The 21,198-nt window shown below is 38.7% G+C and overlaps 1 pseudogene; it reads left to right on the plus strand.

The window, feature by feature from the left end:
• Positions 1 to 16,297: 16,297 nt before the first annotated feature.
• On the plus strand, positions 16,298 to 19,209 carry LOC117708489 (Y-box-binding protein 3 pseudogene; annotated as a pseudogene).
• Positions 19,210 to 21,198: the final 1,989 nt, after the last annotated feature.

Raw genomic sequence — 21,198 nt, forward strand, 5'->3', positions numbered from 1 at the left:
CATCACCCTACAGACAAATTTATATGCTCTCCTTGCTTCTGATTGATGGATTTTGTGCAGTGAAATCCGGAATGGAAAATGATCCAATCAGGAGAGAGATTTCATATCTAGCCATGGACATGAAATTATGCAGTTACCTTGGAGATCTCCAGCAGTGCTGCTGATTCATCTCTCACCCCCCTCCTCCCTGGGTTTCCTTATGGAAGCCGAAAATTTCAAAGTGCGTGGCAGGAAAAGCTGTTTCTAAATTATTCTGTCTACAATAACCAACAGAAAAACAAGTCATTGGAATCCTGGGGCTGTTCTTACTTTGGGCTACTTATGCCAAGATCCAAATAATTTTCCAGAATTTGTCTGATGTTTTTCTGACCGTCTCTGAATATGAATTTTATTTTGCAATTGTTACAGCCTGCTGACCTATTGTGACGTGAGTGTGTCTACTTCCCCCAATTGCTGTATTGTGTGCTCTCAAAATAGCTTTTCTTCGTATATTGATATCTAATAAAGTATTCTCCAAGAGATGTTGGAGCACTAAATGAAATTTTCCATCCATGTCCTGCCCACATGTACTCAGTTGGCCTGAAGAAATTCTGGAGTATCATCCTGAATCTGGACAATACTAATAAGAATTCATTGTTTAATAAATTGTTTATATAATCTGGATAGACCTAAAAGTACATGGTGTATGGAGAACAGTTAATGTGTGGTTACAAAGAGGCTATGACATTTTTGAAACATATAGAACATTATGTTGTCTGCTATTGTCAGTAATAATATAGTCAAAGAAGTAATATTTCACAAATTTCCATGATCTACCATGAAGACCTGCTTGCTAAAGTCAGAATGCAAATAATATAAACAGACAAAGTCTCTTGGTATCCGCTAGGACACAGACACAATGAAAATCACTGAGTACATTTCTGTCTTATCAGTATTCAATACCAAGCTGTAGACTATTAGGACAAGATACATTGATTTTATCAAAGAAATCAAACACACTGACCCCAGTTCTTGTGCAGGAGTCAAGGAATCAGAAACAATCATCACATTTGTAGTATTCATCTGAATCTCTCTCTTGTCAGTAAAAGAAACACTGTTCCTTATCTTTAGCACCATACAGTCAGTGTGGGCTATACCAGGAGTAGATAACTCCTGAAATATAGCCAGCACACTGACTGATCAAATCACTCCTGGCAGAGAAATTTATTTGCTCTCCTTGCTTCTGATTGAAGGAGGTTTTGTATTCAAATAGAGAATGGAATCAGATCCAATCAGAAGAGAGTTCTCACATATAGGCAGGGACATTAGAGCTCCTGATTCATCCCTCCTCCCCTCCCTTGGTTACCTCACTGAAGCACAAAACTGAAAGTGTATTGTAGGTAATCTGTTTTTAGACTCTTTTCTATCCAAATTGACGGAGAGCAAATCAGTGTCATATGATTTTTTTATCTCATTTATGGCTCATTCTTCTTAGATATAAGCCAATTGTTTGAGAGCTTGGGGTTCCTGTGAAGATTTTTGACAGTGAATCTTATTTTGCAATTATTTCTCCCTGCTGACTAATAGAACCGTGCCTGTGTTTGTTTCTCTAAGTGAATTCATTGTATGCTCTTATTATAGCACTCCCTAGTACATACATGTATAATAGTCTATCCAAAATTAGATGCTGGCATTCCAATGTAAAATATTCTGTTCAGTCCCTGCTCAACATATAATCAATTTGTATAAAATCTCAGAAGTGTCTTCATAAAACACCACAATATTATTACAAATGCAATTTTGAAAAAAGTTCATACACTCTGGACATTTTATATGTATGAAACATTTTATGTATATTTGCAAGGAGACCCAGAGATATCCTGAAACATACACTGTTGCAAGGTTTTTCCTATTTAAAATAATACTTCAGAAAAGGTATTGTATTTTCTTAAATATTCATGCAATACCATGGAGACCTTATTGTTAAAGTGATAATGCTAATAAAGAGATATTGGTCAGTCTCTAGGTATTGTATACTACAAAGACACAGTGAAAATCGCTCTGTACATTTCTCTCTTTTTCAGGATTTAATTCTAAGCTGGCCACAATGTACTAATGTCCCCAAAGAGATCAAAAGCATTGAACTGTTAGTAAGAGAATTATTCACATGGAAATATAAACATGTAAGACGAGCTTGGAATTGCAAAAGGACAATGGCAGTGTAAAAAGGATTGGATATTTCTACATCTATGAACATTAATAGCAACAGGCTGCCAGCATCAGTGTCCAAGTGCTTGTTATCTGGGTATGAAAAGATCTCTGTTGCTTAGATACATCTTGAAATTTTAGAGAGTGTAAATTTCACCACTGAATACATTCATTGCCAAAGCATTGCTCACAGTGGGTAACCTAAGGATATACAATGTTACAACACACCTAGTCTCTATCATTAACTAAAGCTTGAAATCAAGAATCTTTGTATAAGACACAGTTCTGCATGACTGAGACAAAAACGACACAACCCAAATGTGACACCTATATTTCTCCTCGGATGACAGTTTCTTTACAGGAATCAAGAGGAGAGGAATCAGAGCATGGAGGCTCTGAAACAGTAACTACCTTTGGCAGTTTCCACTGACCCTGTCTCTTCTCAAATCTAGAACCACACTTCCTTCTCTTTTGTACCATACAGTTGGGCTTTGGTTTTACCCAAGAACAGATAAGTCCTGGAATATAGCCAAGAGCCTAAGTGATCAATTCACTCTCTGAAGGCAAATTTACTTGATCTCCTTGCTTCTAATTGATGAACTTTTAGCATTCAAATAGAGAATGGGATCAAAACTTATCAGGAGAGAAATCTCATATCTAGTTATTTACTTCAAATCCTGCTATAACCCAGGAGATATCCATCAGTTCTTCTGAATCAAGCCCTCCTCCCTGGGTTTGGAGGCAGAAGCAGCAAAATCAAAGGGTATGATAGGAAAAACATTCTTTTACCTTCCTCTCTGTCTACTTTGACCAGAGAAAAGCAAATCAGTGCTACCATGTGGCTAAATTTATTCCTGGATCTCTGTACTTGGTATCTTGCCATATAACAAGAAATATATTTCTCTGTGTGTGTTCCAGACTGTGACACTGATCTTTCAAATGCATCTACAATCTGACACTTTGTGAGGTTAGTATATCTACATTGAGAAACAGCAAAGCAAGTCGGTGGTACCTTTGAGTTGATCCTACTTCTAGCTCTTTGGTCCTACAACCTAATGTCTTATCTGGGAACCTCTGTTTTACTCTGAATTTTTCTGATTGTGTCACTTATCTTGTAAAAATATAGGCAAGAAAATAAGCAATGAATCAGTAATGCATCTCATGTATAATTCTAAGTAATTTTTGGAATAGAGGACTCAAAGGCACCCTGGAATCTCCTAGTTCCCATACTGATACACTTTTTACATCTGACTCTGCAACTTCTCTTCATTATTATCTATCTTCATTATTATCTATTATAGTAATACTTTGTGAAATGAGATAACCTCATAGACTTAAAAATCCCAAGGAAATCAAAATATATCTTCAGATGTATTTCTACACAAAAATTAATGCATATATTAACTTTAAAAAGCAAATATATTTTAAAAAATCATCTCCCTTTCTTGGTGATGTCTTGTGTTTACAACTTAGTGCAGCAGAAGAGTTTGATATGAAGACTTTTCTGTTCAACACAGAGAGCTTCAGGGACAAGTGAAGAGTTTTACACAAAATTTAATTAAATACAATTTAACGATTCATAGACCACTGGTAAGTTACAATTCTTAATCTATGCCTAGAAAGACATTCCTGCTGTTTGTCTTTTCTGAACGATTCATAAGGTAGGGTCTCTTTGACCTAGATAGGATGTGCATATTGGAGCAAAAGTTAAAAATTCACATAATGTCCATGCTGGTGAAAAAAAAACTGAACCATGAGTAACAGTGTATGACACAAGGGCATCTGGGTTATCTTAAAGGCTACAGTAATATTGTAGAAATCACCTGAGAAATGCACAGTTATACCTCACTAACCATTTGTGAAAATAACTAACTTCCCTAAACTGTCTGTGGCTAATTAATGATTTACTATTTTCAAAATATGCAGTTTTAAAATATCTAAGCCTACAAATATAGCAAATAACTGATGTGACTTTAGCAAATTTACTGATCTCCAATACATTCTGCTATAACAGACCCTCTGTGACTTGTGATATATAAATTGTAATATATAAATTGCAACTTTAATAATAATTACATTGAACATTTCAAAGTTATATTTGAAGGGACTCTTTCAACAAGTTTACTTATGCCTGAAAATATGAGTAAACATATACCCATTTAATTTATAGTCCAGTTATGATAAGATATTTTGGAACTTTGTGTTGACTTGTACACTTTCATGCCCTTCTATAAAGGAAACATCTCACGGGATATTACACAAATACTGTAAATAAATTGTATTTGTTTATCAGACATTCAAACTTTGCTCATTTTTGATATTACATGAAAACCTTTATGGCAATATTTTGTTCTAATTACAATACTATTAAAGAAGGGAGAAGTTTTGGTTGTGGTTGGCTATTCTATTCCCATTGATGATATAACAGGAATGGAGGAAATAAATTGAAGGAGAGACTTACAATTACATTCTAATTTTAAAGTATAGAAAATGATTTAAAATATACATTTCTCTAATTAGATGTAGAAACACTGTTATTCCTCTACACTTCCTTCTTAAACATCCCATAATCAAACTGACACTGAATTCTACCAGGATTTTTTTTCTCCAAGGAAACCAATTTGATTATTGGCTTAACTTAAGACCACTGGGAATTGTGTAGTGTAATTTAGAGATTTGCTTTGGCTCCCCCAGTTTACATTTTCCTCAGAGCTGTAACACTTACATACAAGATGTGGCTTGGATAGGCTCTCTTGGTGCTTGTATTCCTCTTTGGGGTCCATTCTGCACTGGGATTAAATTGATCACTCCTCTTGACTGCAGTCCACCTGCAACAAAATCACCTTCAAATCCACTAACCAGCTGGCCTACCATTCAATGATGAAACTTAGGTAAGTTTCCTTTTTGTTTACTGACAATATATTCCTGATTTTAAGGAAGTGATTGATGAGAGTCCAGAACTCCTCTGATACTTTTGGATGTGAAAGCATCTCCAGACATGGACTTCAAAGTTATGCTGGCCCTCTTGACCTGACCCCATTTATCCCCCCACAATGGGACCTGGAATCCTGTAGTTTCTTAGGCCTAAGCAGACTTTTGTGCCACTTCCCACCCTCTTCTTTCACCTTTATTCAAAGCTGTCTATAATCCTACCATTTCTCTAGTCCCTTGTAGCACTTCTGGTTCTATGTCTAACCCTTTCTTGACACCCTACCTAGAGCTGGATTATCACTCTTTTCTTTGCCCTCCAACAAAGCTCTCTGGATTAATCCAGATAATCCCTTCACCCCTGTTGACATCAGAGATAACCAATTGAACAGTTTATGTTGTCCCCTAGCCCTTGCAGAGTCCCACAACTACAAGCTGAAGTGACAATTTCCCTTCAAGTCTTTATTTATCCATGGGAAGTTTCACTATGCCTTGGAATACATTTTAGAAAATATTCAGAAAATTTTACCTGACACCCAACATTAAGGGGCATAATTTTCAATGGAATTCGGCTCCAATATTTTCTAGGTAACCAATCCAAATGACTTTCTTTAGATACTCCTAGATGAAAATATGATTTGGGACATTTAAAATTACCATAATGGATCAGGGAAATTGAAACAGATTTCATATTACTAATTTCTTTTTTTCTCCTCCCCAAGCTATGCTTGAGCTTGTCTAATCTCCCTCCCCAAACTCCACACAATGTAAATGCCCTGTATTTTAAGTCACATTGATGGTTCTATAAGTTTTTGCAAAGTAGGAACCTGTAGCTAGACACAGCCCAGGGGAAGAAAGCAAAGGGGTGCAATGGAGGACGCACACACCTCTCACACACTTCACTGGGTGTTACATCTCTGAGCTCCCTTTTGCAACTTCCTTTGCCTATAGGCAAGGCACAAATATTTTATATCTTTATGTGTTCTTAGTTCTCAGATTACTGGATTCTGTTTTACGGTGTTCAGATACCTTTTGTTTATGAATGGCTGGCTCTGGAGCTGGGGTATGGTTCCTTCTTCTCTAGATCCCAGCATTCTTGTTTACAGATTTTCATACAAATCTGTGTCTTATTTCAGGCAAGCTACCTGACTATATAACAGAGAAATGACAGATAAACAAAATAGAAAGACAGCACAAGTGAGTACTACTACTATTCCTCTCATAATCTTTTGCTAAAGTATAAATCTATAATCATGTTTTGTATGCATAGTAGGAATGATTAAAAACCTGTCAAGTCTGTAACAAATGGGTTAACTTAAAACTTGCAAAAATCTATACATGGTTAATCTTATAGCAAACATGTGCTTTTCTGCCATCTTATCTGCTGTGCCCACCACATCTCCCATTGGTATTTAGGTAGCCCTGCAGGTGACAGCCATATTTGCTAGGATTAGAAGTGATGGATTTTGCCATGTGTCTTCACTCCTCTCTTGATTAAAAGTAACCAAAAGAAAAAATAAACTCCTAGTCACAAAGCCCAAGCTAGATGTTTAATAATGCTAAAAACCTCTCTGTTATTACCCTCAATCCTTAGTCCCTTCTTTCTCTCTCTGACATCTTCAATCTCCCTTCCTTCATCATCAGCAAAGTTACAAGAAGTCATCCAAGACGAACTTGAACACCCTTCTCATTTATCAGACTGCCTTACAATTGACCTCTTTTAAAAAGTATACCAATCTGCATCCCAAATCTTCATATGGAAAACTCCTTATGGCATACCTCTGATCCCAGTGGATCCCAGATATTAGGCAAACAAATTAAATAGCTAGAAAAAGTGCCCGTGACTCCAAGGCAAACGTCTTACCTGTGGCCTTCATGGTTCACCATGGGAGAGATGAAGAAGCTTGAAAATACAAATATATGATGCTTACTAGTGATTTTCAGCTGTACATCGTGGCTACCCAGGTTTCTGAACCCTGAAAACATTTCAGTCCCTCTTTCCAATATACTCAGAAGGATCATTTGACCAGGATCTGTCCAAAGCATCAAAACTATTCTAGCAATGACTATGGTGCCATCAAGAGGGACATTGTCTGCTGACTGTCCTCATGTCCTCACCATGAGGACATCAAGACCAGATCTCTTCCCTGCTGACCTTCTAGGTATGTCCACAGATGACTGAGGGTGCTCAGGTTCTCTTGTCCTAACCAACATCGTCTCTGATAGGAAACCTCAAGTTGTCATCACAGTATTAAGGTGATCCAGCTCCTTCCTTCTAGACACTGTAGCTACTTTTTCAGTCCTGATGAAGTTTTGGAAACTCAATTCTCCTCTTGTTCCTTTATTGTTAAACTAGGGGGGGACAATATTAATAGCCTTATTCTGTTTGTCCCTTCTCTTATTTTATTCAGATTGCATTCAAAATAGAGCCATTCTTTGTATGCTAGACATTACATGTTAGACATCTAATCCACTGAGGGATTTAATCTTATAAATAAACTGTGCCATAAAAATTTTGAGCAAAGACTATAAATCTATAGTAGTCTAGACATCCTGACTGAATCCATTTCTTACATAATCTTTTGTTGCAAAATATACTGTCATTCCCAATGACCAAAAAAATCATACTTTGCCTTTGCTCCACCCGGTTCTTTCAGTCAGTCCTATCATAACTCTTTTATTGTTCTCCAGCTTGTGCCTATCATTGGATATTCTCTAATGATGTACAATAAGATTAATAGCAGACAAAAATATTTGATAAGATCTGATTCTCCTAGAACTACCTCAATTTAGGCAACATTTGTTTCATGGTGAGTAGTGTGGTTATTTTACTCACTTTCTCTGCTTCCACGGCTTTCATACTGTTCATCTCTTCCCCAATGTTCCACACCATAAAGAGCCAATCAGTGAGAGATTATTTCTTTGCTGTAGTGAAAGTTTTCTATGCATCCTGAAATTTCAGTGGATTGGCTAATCAGTTTACCCAGAGACAAATATCAGGACAAATATCAGGAGCCATAATTCCTCTGTAGATGATCAATGATACTTCTTCACTAATATCTGACTTCCAGGACACACAGTAAATATAACTCAGTAAGAAAAACAACTGCATAAAACAAAAAAATACAGCTGTCCTGGGATTTATTCCAGCAATATCTACTGTCTTTATGGTCTCACATTACTGACATGTCCCACAACCCTACATAGTTACCATTAATGTAAATTCTCCCTCAAAAAAATAGAGACAAAGAACAATATAAAAATTTTCTATCTAAACTCAGTTGCTATAGCCAACATTGTTTCAGTGGCACATCTCATGCCCTACCTCAAGGACAATAACAATTCTCTCCTCAAACTCAAGTTTGTAATTACCTAACAATTGCTCTAAATGCTTCTAAAATTTCACTTCTTTTTTGATGGATATAATTGATTTCTAAATTCTAGTTACAGCACATGCTGGTGAGAATATGAAGAAAAGAGAACATTCCTTATTAGATGATGTGATTAGAAACTGGTACAACCACTTGGGAGATCAATCTTTTGGTTCCTCAGAAAATGGAAAATAGTTCTACCCAGTTATACCATTTCTGGGCATCTACCCAAAAGTTGCTACACCATACGATAAAGATACATGCTCCATTATGTTCCTAGCAGTGTAATTCTTAATAGCTAGAAAGCATAAGCTACCTAGATGTCACTCAGGCAAATAATGGATCTAAAAATGCGGTTCAGTTAGACAATGGAATTGTATTCCGCTATTAAAAATGAAGACATGATGAACTTTGCTTGAAAATGGGTAGGACTAGAAAATAGCATCCTGAGAAATATAACTCATACCCCAAAGGACATATATGTATTACTGGTAAGTGAATATTAACCAAAAGGTCAGAATTCCCATGATACAACCCACACACCCTAAGAAATTTAAAAAGAATTAAAATCTAAGTGGAGATTTTTCAATCTCATTCAGAAGGAGTAACACAATAATCACAAGAGGCAAAGGGAGGTAGGCTCCTGGGTAGGAGAAGGGAGGAGGAGGGGAAAGGGGGCAGGATCAAATAAGGGGAGGGAAGGAGAGAAACCCAGAGGACCAGGAGAATGAATATAAATATTTAGCTGTTGGTGTTTTGGGGGCACGGGGAACCTCTAGAAAATTTCAGAGACCTGAGAAGTAAAAGGCTCCCAGGATTCAATGAGGATGATCTTTTCTACAATGTCCAAAATTAGGCAGATAGAACCTAATGAAACCACCTCAAGTAGATAGAGCCCTCAGTGAAGAGATGGGGTCATTAATCTACCTTCAAAATTTTTGATACAGAATTTTTTTTTCTTAAAAAATGCAGTGACAAATATGGAGCAGAGATTGAAGAAAAGTCCATTCAGTGACCAGACCAACTTGGGATCTATCCTGTTGGTAGGCACCAAACCTTTACACTATTACTGATAAATATTGTGCTTTCAGACAGAAGCCTAGCATGAATGTCCTCTGAGATGCTCCACTAGCAACAGACTGAGCTAGATGCAGATACTTACAGCCAACCATAGGATGAGGTTAGGAACCACTATGGAAGAGTTAGGGAAAGGATTGAAGGAACTGAAGATGGTGCCAATCCAAAAGAAAAAAACAACAGTGTCAACTAACCTGGACCATAGCAGGATCCCAGAGACTAAGCCACCAATCAAAGAGCATATATAGGCAGGCCCATGGCCCCTGGCACCTATGTAACAGAGGACTGTTTTCTCTTGCCTTGGTGGCAGAGGATACACCTAAACCTCTAAATACTTGATGCTCCAGGGAAGGGGTACGCTAAGGGGTGAGCACCCTCTCAGAATAGATAATGAGGTAAAGAACTCTGGAAGGAGTACAGGGGCAACATTTTCAATGTAAATACATAAACAAAATATTTTTTTAAATGAAAGTGAATTAACATCTGTAACATCCTTTTAAAATCTGTCCATCCTATTTCATGGACCTGTAGGGCCATGAAAGGACAGCATGGTTTCTGGCCCAGTGTCGGACCCTGCTCCAGATGGGTCCCACAGAGTCTCTGGCTTGGCAGAGGATAGGGTGCAAACAGCCATTGTCTCTGTTGCTATCACTGCCCCTGCCCACGGGTGGTCCAGGGTAGAGTGTCTGAAGGGAAGGTCTGCTGCTGCCTGTTGCTCTCTCTACAGCAGAGAGAAAAGAACCACAAAGGCACTCTGGGAGAGCCAGGATCTTCTGAAGTGTTACAGCTCTTTGCTAAGCCAGGAAGTGCAGGCTAGGTAGCAGGGAAAGAGAGCAGATCTCTTGCCCAGTGTTAACAGCTCTGGATCCAGTAATCAACTATGATGCAGAGTACTCCTACTCTTTTAACTTTTATAGAGTTGGAAACTGACAAAGGATTTCACTGTGTTAGTCATGGTACTATCTGTTCACTCAAAAGGAGCCCTCAACATTGCCTAACAGTCATAGCCACACAAAAGTCTTTCTCCATAATTGTCACCAAGGAGTATTAACATGAATATAAATTATCTATAATCATAGATATGAGTCCCTAAAGAAGGTAACTAATGGGATGTTGGTCAATTAGATATTTGCTAAATTCATTTCCTGGGAAGTCTTGGAGAAAGCAAAATTAACAAGGTTTTGAAGAGTTAGTAAGGGATAAAATTGTTCCAAATTTTGAATTCTGCTAAGTGATCTTTAGTTAGATGTTTCAAATATTCCTTTGGCCCCTCCCATATTCATCAGTATTCCTGTTTAGAAATTTTCTGTTAGACCTTTTCTTAATTTCTCCTAGAAATATCCCCTAGGAAAAGCAATACCCAATGTCAGGATGTTAATGAACCCTTGACAATTTCAAGGTCTCTTCCTACTCCTCATTCATCAAATAAAGCAGGCACTGAACCCCTGGGCTTTTAACACAGTGTTAACCTCACAGGTGAAAACAGTTTCAACCTTTGAGTTGTTCCAGTTAGTCTACTCCCTCATACGTATTAAAAAGGACATAGTGATTTCTTTGTTGAAAGCTATTATATAACAAAAAGCTTTGAGTAAGGCTGTACATAATAATAAAATCTTGCTCTCTCCCTATTTCCTTCTATTTTATTTATATTTCTCTTACGTCCATCTCTATATTTACCTCTATAGCAACATAAAGTAAACTTTACCAAAATTTGCTATCAGTGTATCAGTCTGTGAGTCAGATAAAATCCTAAATTTTTCATTCTTAAATGGTTCATGAGAAGGGTAATATGGAGAGGATAAAACTACTACTTACACAAGTAATATAATTGCAGAAACACACTAGAAGTATCAAAGAGATGTGGTTGATGAGAAGAGAATGGTAATAAAGAGATACTTATCAGACAGTGGTGATTCACTACCCAAGATTGAAAAGAAAATCTGGTAGATAAATTTCTTTTAAGGGGAATACAGAATACTAGTTTGACACCACAGTCAGACAATTTATTGTATAATACTTTGCCTGACATCATAGAAACTAATAGGCAGCTGGAAACGTGAGAATAAATTATACTACTATTTGTCAAACATAATGACAATATAATCCTTACTGTAATACACCAATTGGAATTCTGAACCTCTGATAATCTTAAAGACAACAGGATGATAATAAGTAATAAATCGAATGTTATATTTCTTTGTACAAGAATGCCTTGGAAGACAGGTAAGATAGTGGTCTGGAAATATTAAAGGTTGGACCATGTGAGAACTATTCTTACCAAGACAGTTCTACATAGTGAGTCCTGCATGGGAGTGTAAGAACAGAACATACCTGGTATCTGTCAGAAACTGATTGGCAAAGTTTATAATCCTTCTTGAATGTAAATGAAGGGTCCGAAGCCTGAAAAAAAATAGGGTGAAATTTTTAAAGAAGAAACTGGCTTCATTGGGAGAAATATATTTCCTGTATAATAAACTGAAGCTAGTGACTCAGAGCAGGAGAGGAAGAAAGCTCAGCAAGTCCCTGCCTATGCTACATCTCCACTGGCTAAGTCTCTTGCAGGAGCAGTCTTTCTCTCTGGAGCAGTTTACTGTCAGGCTTTGGCTAGATCAGGTACCAGCTGATACCTGGATTCTAGCCAGCAGCCTGACTGGAAAAAACCCTTGCAGAAGAAATTTTTATTTGCTCCCTTGGCTTCTGATTGGAGGAGTGTGTACATGCAAATACAGGATGGATTAAGATCCAATCAGAAGAGAGATCTCAAACAGCCTACAGTAACCTTGGAGATACCCATTAGAGTTGCTGATTCATTTATCTCTCCCTCCTCTCTGTGTTGCCATAGAAGCAAGCAAAGTGAAAGCAAGGAAGCCAGGGAAAAAACACATAATTTACCTTGAGCTCTTGTTCCAATTAACAATACACAATACCAGCAAGTGATGTCAGGGGCTTATAATGACTGGGGCTGCTTGGGAATATATTGTGTCTCTCTAGAAGAAAACCTACATTTCTATTTGCATTTTTCTGATTGTGACTCTGGGATATGAAGTGCAGCTTGCTGCTGACTCTGGTCTCTTCCTGTGTCTGTTTCCTCCATTGGTATGAACATATATCTGCTTGAATTATCATACTGTATAATATATTTATATATATTAGACTGCCTTATTAAAACCTTCTAGGACTGAAAGATGAAAATGCCATTTAAAACACTACTCCAAAATAGGCAATTTCCATAGAAAGTCTCCCAGTGTCAAAATAATAAAAAATTAATTTTAGAAACATTTATATTACCTCAGAAATGCTTAAAATATACATATATTTTCAAAAATTCTCTGTGAATATATGTAAGATTTATGTGTGATTCTACATTGTTTGAATGCAGGTAGGACTTTCCTTTCTTTCTGTCTTAGGTGCCGTTGACAGTCATAAATTTTTTATTTGAAATTAATATATGAATTTGTATATTTGAATGATCCACTCCATTTCCCTATGCTATATTTTATTTCCAATCACCACTATTCCTATTTCATCACAGGTTAATATGTGTTCTGTCTCTTTATAAATCTGAGTTTATTTAACGCACTTGTCTGTACATGGATATGGCACCATCTACTGGAAATTTTGTAGTTTCTCAGGTAAGAATCCCTGAGAAAAATCAGATTCTTTTCTTCCATCATCTTATTAAATACAAAAGCCAGTCATTTAACAGTAGAAATTTTTGAGTCATGCTTCTAGTCATATAGGGATTTTGGCTGGATGTACATAATATAGAAATTGTAAATACAATCTCAGATGATGGAAATTCATGATTACTATGAGTATACATATTCATTATATACCGATATGCATTATTTAATTATTAAGGTATACATTATTTAAGATATCTCTTAACCAAGGAATAAATTTTGCCAAACATTCTAGCCTAGTTGGCCCTCAAAACTCAGATTTTTGTGTCTCTTGCTTATGGCATGGGACTACAGGCTAATAAATTCATCCCTGTTTTTTATATGAGTATTCTAGAAATAAATCCCAGATACTCATATTTACATGTGAACATGATGTGTGAACCATCTATCTGGATCTGCACATTATAAGCTTAAAAGCAAATGATAGCATAATAAGTGTAACTGGAGGACCACACTGCTGTCCATGCTATGGGACAATATAATCTTCTTCTTTCCTAGTTCTGATTCTGTCATTTGTACTCAATCAGGTTCAAGTTATTATTTCTCACTACTGGATGGAAGTTTTAGGTAACAGGCAGGTTGTCGGGCCTAACAGGAGGTCTAATCTCCATTCCACTTTCATCCTTCAGTCACATACACAGGTGGAGGGCTTGAACAGACCCCAGAGAGATTTACATACTAATGAGGTACCTGAAGGTCAGAGGTGGAGCCAATTAAACATTCCTCCCCAGGCCCTTCCCCCTTCTCCTCTCCCTATTTAACTCAGGTCCACCCTGGGTTTTAGGGGATATGCATCCAGATCCATCCACCATCTGCCATGTCAATAAACCAGTTTTGGAAACCCAAGGACTTCCTCATGTGTTGGGGCTGCCCCGCCATGAGGAACTGTGAGGAGCCGGGGAGAGGCTTTTAGTTAATGAGCAGCTGGGCCCAACTTCCAGCTGGAGGAACCCAGAGCGTTCTCAGCCGACTACCCACAGCATGGCAGGAGGAACCCTGGGATCCCCAGTCATATTTTTTCCCACAGCTGGCACCCAACGTGGGGCCTCAGACATCCACGCAGCCACAGTAACTGATACCTCGGGAAGGTGAGCCCCCAACTCTTGAAACAAGCAATCTGTTTTTTCCTCCTATGTTTTCAGTCTGAGCCACCATTTGGATTTAAGTTAGCCAAAGGAGCTTTTGCTACCTCCTGGCCAGGGCCACTCTCTGGTGTTGGTTCAAGGCTTCCCTGGTCTCTGCTTAAATCCCGGCAGCCCATGAAGGGTGTTGGCAAAGACTATCTATCTAGACTCCCTTTAAAACAAAAAGAAAAAACCTGGTAACGCAGCAGCCAGTTAAAAGCCACAGGGCGGCTGCCAGTCCTTAAATCTTCAGGAAGGCTTAGTGTTCTTGGACCACTGTGGAATCCCCCCAAAAGCCAATAGGCCAAGGGAATGTTCCCAATGTTCCCATTGGACAAAGCATTTCTCCTCTTTCCTATCATGGGGAACTCGACATCACTTAACAATTCACCCCAGGCCAGGCAAATATATGCCCTACTAAAGACCCACGGAATAAAAATAGGCAAAAAATGAGCCTACTTGTTTTGGGAGAAAGTCCTTCAGATAGCACCATGCATGGCAGAGGATAATATTTATAGTCCAGACTCATAGAGCAAAGTAGCCTCCCTTATCAAAAACAGATAAAAAACACCCTTGTGAGTTTTTCGTGATCTTAGCTTCAATTCAGCAATGTATAGGACCATCGAAAATAGGACAGACTGAGTACAACAACACAGCTCCTGGGCCCGCTCAGTCAAACGAACCCAAAGATTAAGGTCCCAAAAAAATCACCTTGTTTCAGACCTTGAAGCCCTTACCCAACTAATAAGAGAGATAAAATCCATATACCCATCCCTCCCCCTTATGCCTTGGAGGAAATGCCAGTTAAACCATGTGCTCCTCCTGTCCCTCCCTCCCCTGCCCAAAGGCAAAGCTCTATTAAAATGCCAAAGGAGCTCTTGCCTGCCTCTCCCCTTACTCCACCAACTCCTGTTCAACCAAAGAGAGATAAATCCCCTCCCTCTTCTCCAAGCAAACCTTCAAAATCCATAGATAAAACCCTGCCAAATCCCATAGTCCCTCATACTCAATCACTCAACAACTCAACAACTCTGCAATTTCAGAAACTCTCATTTGAAAACTAACCCAGCCTCCCCTGGTACTCAGGAGTCTGATACAGAACTTGAAATGCAAACTGCTTGAGCATTCCCAGTTAATATACACCCTACTCAAGCTAAACCACTTAACTGGTACCCACTCCAAGCCTCTGACCTAAAAGAACTCAGGCAGGCAGTGAAGGAAGAAGGCAAAATCTCTCCTACAGAGCCATATTGCCAATTTAAACACCCCTCAAGATTGGAGAGATATTTGCCATTATGCTCTTCCTGGCCCAATGTTTTTAGAGTGGGAAGCCTATTATCTTGATGAGTGTCTTCAACAAGTCAGGCAAAACCAGGGAAGGGGCAATGACACTCCATGGGGTTTTAAAGAACTCTTTGGCCAGGAAGATTTCTCTACTGGGGCACAACAGGCAAGTCAGCCAGCAGGGTACTATGACCAGGTCCACCTTTGTACCATTCAAGCCTGGAACAGGCTCACTTCAGGGTAACAAGACCCCACCCACTCCCTGCTCTTCCTTCATCAGAAGCCTGGAGAATCTCTATCTGATTTTATTCTGGGAACTAAAATGAGCATAGAATGAAAAATCTCCAACCCCACAGCTAGAGACCTTCTTCTTAAAAACATTGTTTGGGAAGATATGATTTCTGAGTCTAGGCTAGCTTGCCAGGGTCTCCAGGAAGAGCATCATGATAGGTGGATTGTAGCAACCAGAGAAATAGGAACCCTATCAAACCAGGTGGCATCCATAGCTCAGACATTTGTGGCGATAATAAAAACAGAAAAAATCTGCTTCAAGTGTGGAGAGGCAAGACATTGGAAAGATGAATGCCCTACAACCTGCCATCCTTGGGGCCAGGAGACACAGCATCCCTTGCCCTCAAGCTGCATGAGCAAGGCAGGCAGGGCCACCACCAGTGGCACCACGCTCCAGCAGGCCGTGGCCAACACCACGCCATCCATGGCACCCCTGGACCCAGAGACTAAGAGCCCTGTGGCCAGCAGTGTGCCCGTGCCCCAGGCCCCAGCCTCACACTGCTCATGGAGAGCCCCAGCAGAGATGCAGCCCCCCCCCCCCCAGCCTGCCCTGGCCTCATCAGCTCCCTTGGGCAGTGAGGACGCAGAGAAGAAAATTCTTGCCACCAAAGTCCTTGACGCTGTCAAATGGTTTAACGTCAGAAATGGATATGGATTTATAAACCAAAATGACACCAAAAAAGATGTGTTTGTACACCAGACTGCCATCAAGAAGAATAATCCACGCAAGTATCTGTGTAGTGTGGGGGATGGACAAACTGTAGAGTTTGATGTGGTTGCAGGAAAAGAGGTCCTAAAGCAGCAAATGTGACTGTCCCAGATGGAGTTCTGGTAGAAGGGAGTCACTATGCTGTTGATTGGTGCTGATACAGACCTGGCTACTATGGCAGGTGCCATGGACCTCCCCATAATGCTGGTGAGATTGGAGAAATGAAAGATGGACTCCCCAAGGGAACAAAACTCCAGGTCCATCGGAATCCAACCTACCGCCTGAGGTTCTGCAGGGGATCCTCTTGCCCACACACAAGCCTATATCGTTCCCTACAGGTGGTAGAGGACATGGAAAGAGCCAGCTCCAAGAGTATCATCCCCGGCTGGTGCTCACCAAAAACCTCTCCACGAAACTCCAGGACAGTGAGAAATCCCCAGCCTAGTTCACAAGACTAGACAGGCTTCTTTCTGTCTCCCCCCTCTCTTTTTCTCTCCATGTGTTCCTTGTTAGCTTCTAATTTTTAGCTACCACTAGCTCCTGCCTAGTTCAAAAGGACTAGGTCCCACTCTTTCTCCATGTGTTGCTGGTAAGCTTCTCTGCTTTAACTCCTCTTCCTCTTTCTCTCTGTCTCTCTCTCCCTCTCCACGTGCTCTTCACCTCCAGGAAAAGATGGCGGCTACTCCCTAGCCTCCTAGCTGCTAGTTTTCCAGATATAGTATAATTTTAAACATGTTTTAAATATCTAGGCTTATATTCAAAGAAAAGCTTCATTATCTCCCTTAGTAAAATCTTCATTTTGAAGCACATACAAACCATTACAGTATTATATAACTTCTAGAGCTTCAAGAAACAACTTACAGTGTTGTTTCTAACCCAACTGACAAATTCAGAAAATTTATACTTATTTCAAGAATGTGACAGCATTTCAGGAAGTGTATATATAAATTATAAGATCCAGAGAAAAAAGATATCTGCTGTGAAGAAAGAATTTCTATATAGTATGGGAAAGCTACAAAAACAACATTTCAAAAACATAAATACCTAAAATGATTACACCATAAATCACAATCACACTATAAATAATTTTTTCTCCGTTGATGGGAAATTTTCTCAAGATCTCACACTTAGCTGAAAATATAATGGGAAATGATATATGCTAAATGAGATTGAATCATTCTTCTCCAAGGACAAAATACCTAATTGCAAGTAATTGCCAATAAATCAGCCCAAAACACATATGCTTACATATGATCACCACATAATTTACACAGTACGAAACTATTATGTATACATTTATATCTATGAGAAATAATAGTAATAAGAAGTGGAAATTTTTTGATAATGAATGGAAAAGAAATATAATGGGAACAGGTTAGAAGAAGAAAGTATGAAAATAAGATAGAGTATTCTAGTATAAAATTCAAACATAAAGAAGTGTGTGTGTGTGTGTGTGTGTGTGTGTGTGTGTGTGTAATTGAATGGAAACACCCTATATATTTGGAGAGACGTTTTTCCACATATATATTATATACCATGAAGTGAAATCTTCTGTGAAATCAATTAGTTATTTTGTGGAGTTCTTGGCCAAATGGGTTTCATAGTATCCCAATAAAGCATCAACCAGCAGTTCCAAAGATATGGTTAAATCTCCAACTTCACTGCTACTAACTACATTTAATATGGATAAAAGGTAAGCTGCATGTTACTAGAGGAGGAAACAAATCACCAGTATCATCTGCAAAGCCTGCAATATGCCATACATACTAAATTATTATCACAAATCTGTTAGGCAAGTGGACCCTAACACTAGACAAAAGAACTGGTAGGGTTGAAGTAGTTTCAAAAACCCCAGGGAATCTCATTATTAAGAATTGTAAGTGTTGGAACCAGCTCCTGGTCAAGCTCTACCTGTCCTGGAACACATAACCATGACACTCCAATGAGAGGACCATGACATCTGATCACGTAGCATCAAAACCTAGAATTCCTCATGTTAATTAGGAATCTAGATAGGTCCCAAATGATTAGCCAATAAGCTTCTCATCCTGAAAAATCCATTCCTGCAAAAGGTATTTAATCCATGGTTCACCCTGAGTAAGACATGTGCATTCACACCTGCCATAAATAAGGCATTTTGGATGAGCAAGATCATCTCCTTCAGCAAGAATTCTTGGGGGTGGGGAGTAGTATGGAGGGGGGCCTTCATAAACAGCCATGCCCAAATCTCCCTGAGAAGATAATCTCTCATTTAGCCCCACTTGATTTACTCCCTGAGAACCAGATCTGATTCTGCTCCATCATAGGGTCAATCATCCTCTTCCAGCCTGGCTAGGGGAAAGGCAGATCCATGGACCACTGTTCTCAATTCCTTATGGTCCCCATCAGAGTTTGGGTACACAGGAGATTGAGAAATACAGCATAAGTTCATGATCCCTCTGCTTCTCACTCAGAAAACACAGGCTGAAATCCCCAATCTTGGACTTTGTTCTACCTTCTCTGAGATGCATGGCAGCACTCTGGCATCCCAGCTGGGAGGCAGACATGCAGTCTGACTGTAATCAACCACTTCTGATTCTTCTATAATACAATGCATCCAAACCATTTCCTCTCTCTCCACCCTTGTTATGTCTAGTCCCTCCATTTCCTTTTCAGAAAGGAACAGGCTTTCAATTCCATGAGAGTGAAGCCATAAATCACAGTGCTAACATGGACAAGAACCTGAGTCTAATTGTGTTGCTGTAGTATGTGGGTCCCACATGTCTGCTGCCCCAGGCAGCTGGAGCCATGGATCAGAAGGCAGAAGCATGCTGGAAGTTGACTGAGTTCAACCTGTCAAAGTTACTTCAGTTTTTCATTCCTATTCTGTCTTTGTAAATAATGACTTTTGCTACTGTCATTAAATTATGGTGTGTTCTATTCAGACATGACCAATCGATTTAGCCCTCAATCTTGTCAAAAGTCTGCTAATCATTAATATACTTAAGTTAATGACAGACTGAATCCCCTAAAGCCTTACAGTTTACTCCACAAGACCTCAGAAAATATGGACACACTTATAAGAGACTGCCTGGATTGTGGTATAAAAACTACTTCGAAACACTGTGGATAGACTAGTGAGTCAAGTGCCTCATATTGTCTAAATCAAGGTGAGCCATTTCTTATTTTACAAGTAATCTGATGCATAGATCTTCATAAAAAGCCCTCAGTATTCTGTGCTTTAAAGCCAGACTGACTTCACCCAAGTTACCATAGAGACCACAGAGACTACAGGAAACACTTAGGACTATATATGACCATTTTTTTAAATATATGAACTTAGATTCTTATTTATTCTTCCTCAGATTTCTGACTACATTGACAGCTAAGGTAACTATAGCTTGAAAGCTAGGAAACAGACATAGCTCCTTACCCTAAGGAAACTCATCACTACATCTATTCATTAATTTGTTAACTAGCTAAGACTCCCAAATTTCTTACAGACTTCATGATAAAAGACACACAAGTGCAGATATAAACTTGCACAGATGTAATCTGTTACTTCCTTACCTAAACTCAGTTTTCATTGATTAAATGCCTCATATTTGCTCTTTGTGCTATACCACTGTCCTAACATTATTTGAGTTCTTATAAATTTGCTTAAATTTAATAAAATATTCCACTATATGATCCAACTATATAATCACAAGTTCTTGTTACTTCTGCTCCACAAAGGGCTCATCTTAAAGTATGTTCATGTTGTAAATTCATGTTGTTATTTCTTTGGTAAACTTATAAGCTACAGGAAGCCCATTCAGATTTACCTCTCAAGGACCAAATAGAATCCATCTAGGTAAGTACATCTGCTAATCAATAGCCTAAAATTCTCACTTACTACTTTTTCCAGAGGGTGGGATTCCTCTGGGTTTCAAGTATATATCTAAGGAAAAAAGTTTCTTTCTCCCAAATATACTAATTCTAATTCTCTACCTAATATATATATATATATGTGTGTGTGTGTGTGTGTGTGTGTGTATAGAGAGAGAGTGTGTATGTTTGTGTATGTTTGTGTGTGTGTGTGTGTATATATAGAGAGAGTGTGTATGTTTGTGTATGTTTGTGTGTGTGTGTGTGTGTATATATAGAGAGAGTGTGTGTATGTTTGTGTGTGTGTGTGTGTATATATATATATATAGAGAGAGAGAGTGTGTGTATGTTTGTGTGTGTGTGTGTGTGTGTGTATATATATATATATATATATATATATATATATATATATAGAGAGAGAGAGAGAGAGAGAGAGAGAGAGTGTATGTTGTGTGTGTGTGTGTGTGTGCTTCAGGATCTTCTCAAGTTCAGGTGCTTACTACATCCAGGACAACTCCAGAGAAGCAACCCACATAATCTCCAATCTTCTCTCAAAGACACAGAGGCTCCTAATTTGTTTTGATTTGTTTCTTCTAATCTATCCACAGACAGTTCCAAAGACCCTGGACAGCAAGGAAACAGCCAATTCTCCTAAGACTGGACCAACAGTCCCATACCCATTCTTCTAGGTTTCCTAG

This window comes from Arvicanthis niloticus, chromosome 1 (genome assembly GCF_011762505.2).
Source record: "Arvicanthis niloticus isolate mArvNil1 chromosome 1, mArvNil1.pat.X, whole genome shotgun sequence".
In the NCBI taxonomy this organism is placed as follows: domain Eukaryota; kingdom Metazoa; phylum Chordata; class Mammalia; order Rodentia; family Muridae; genus Arvicanthis; species Arvicanthis niloticus.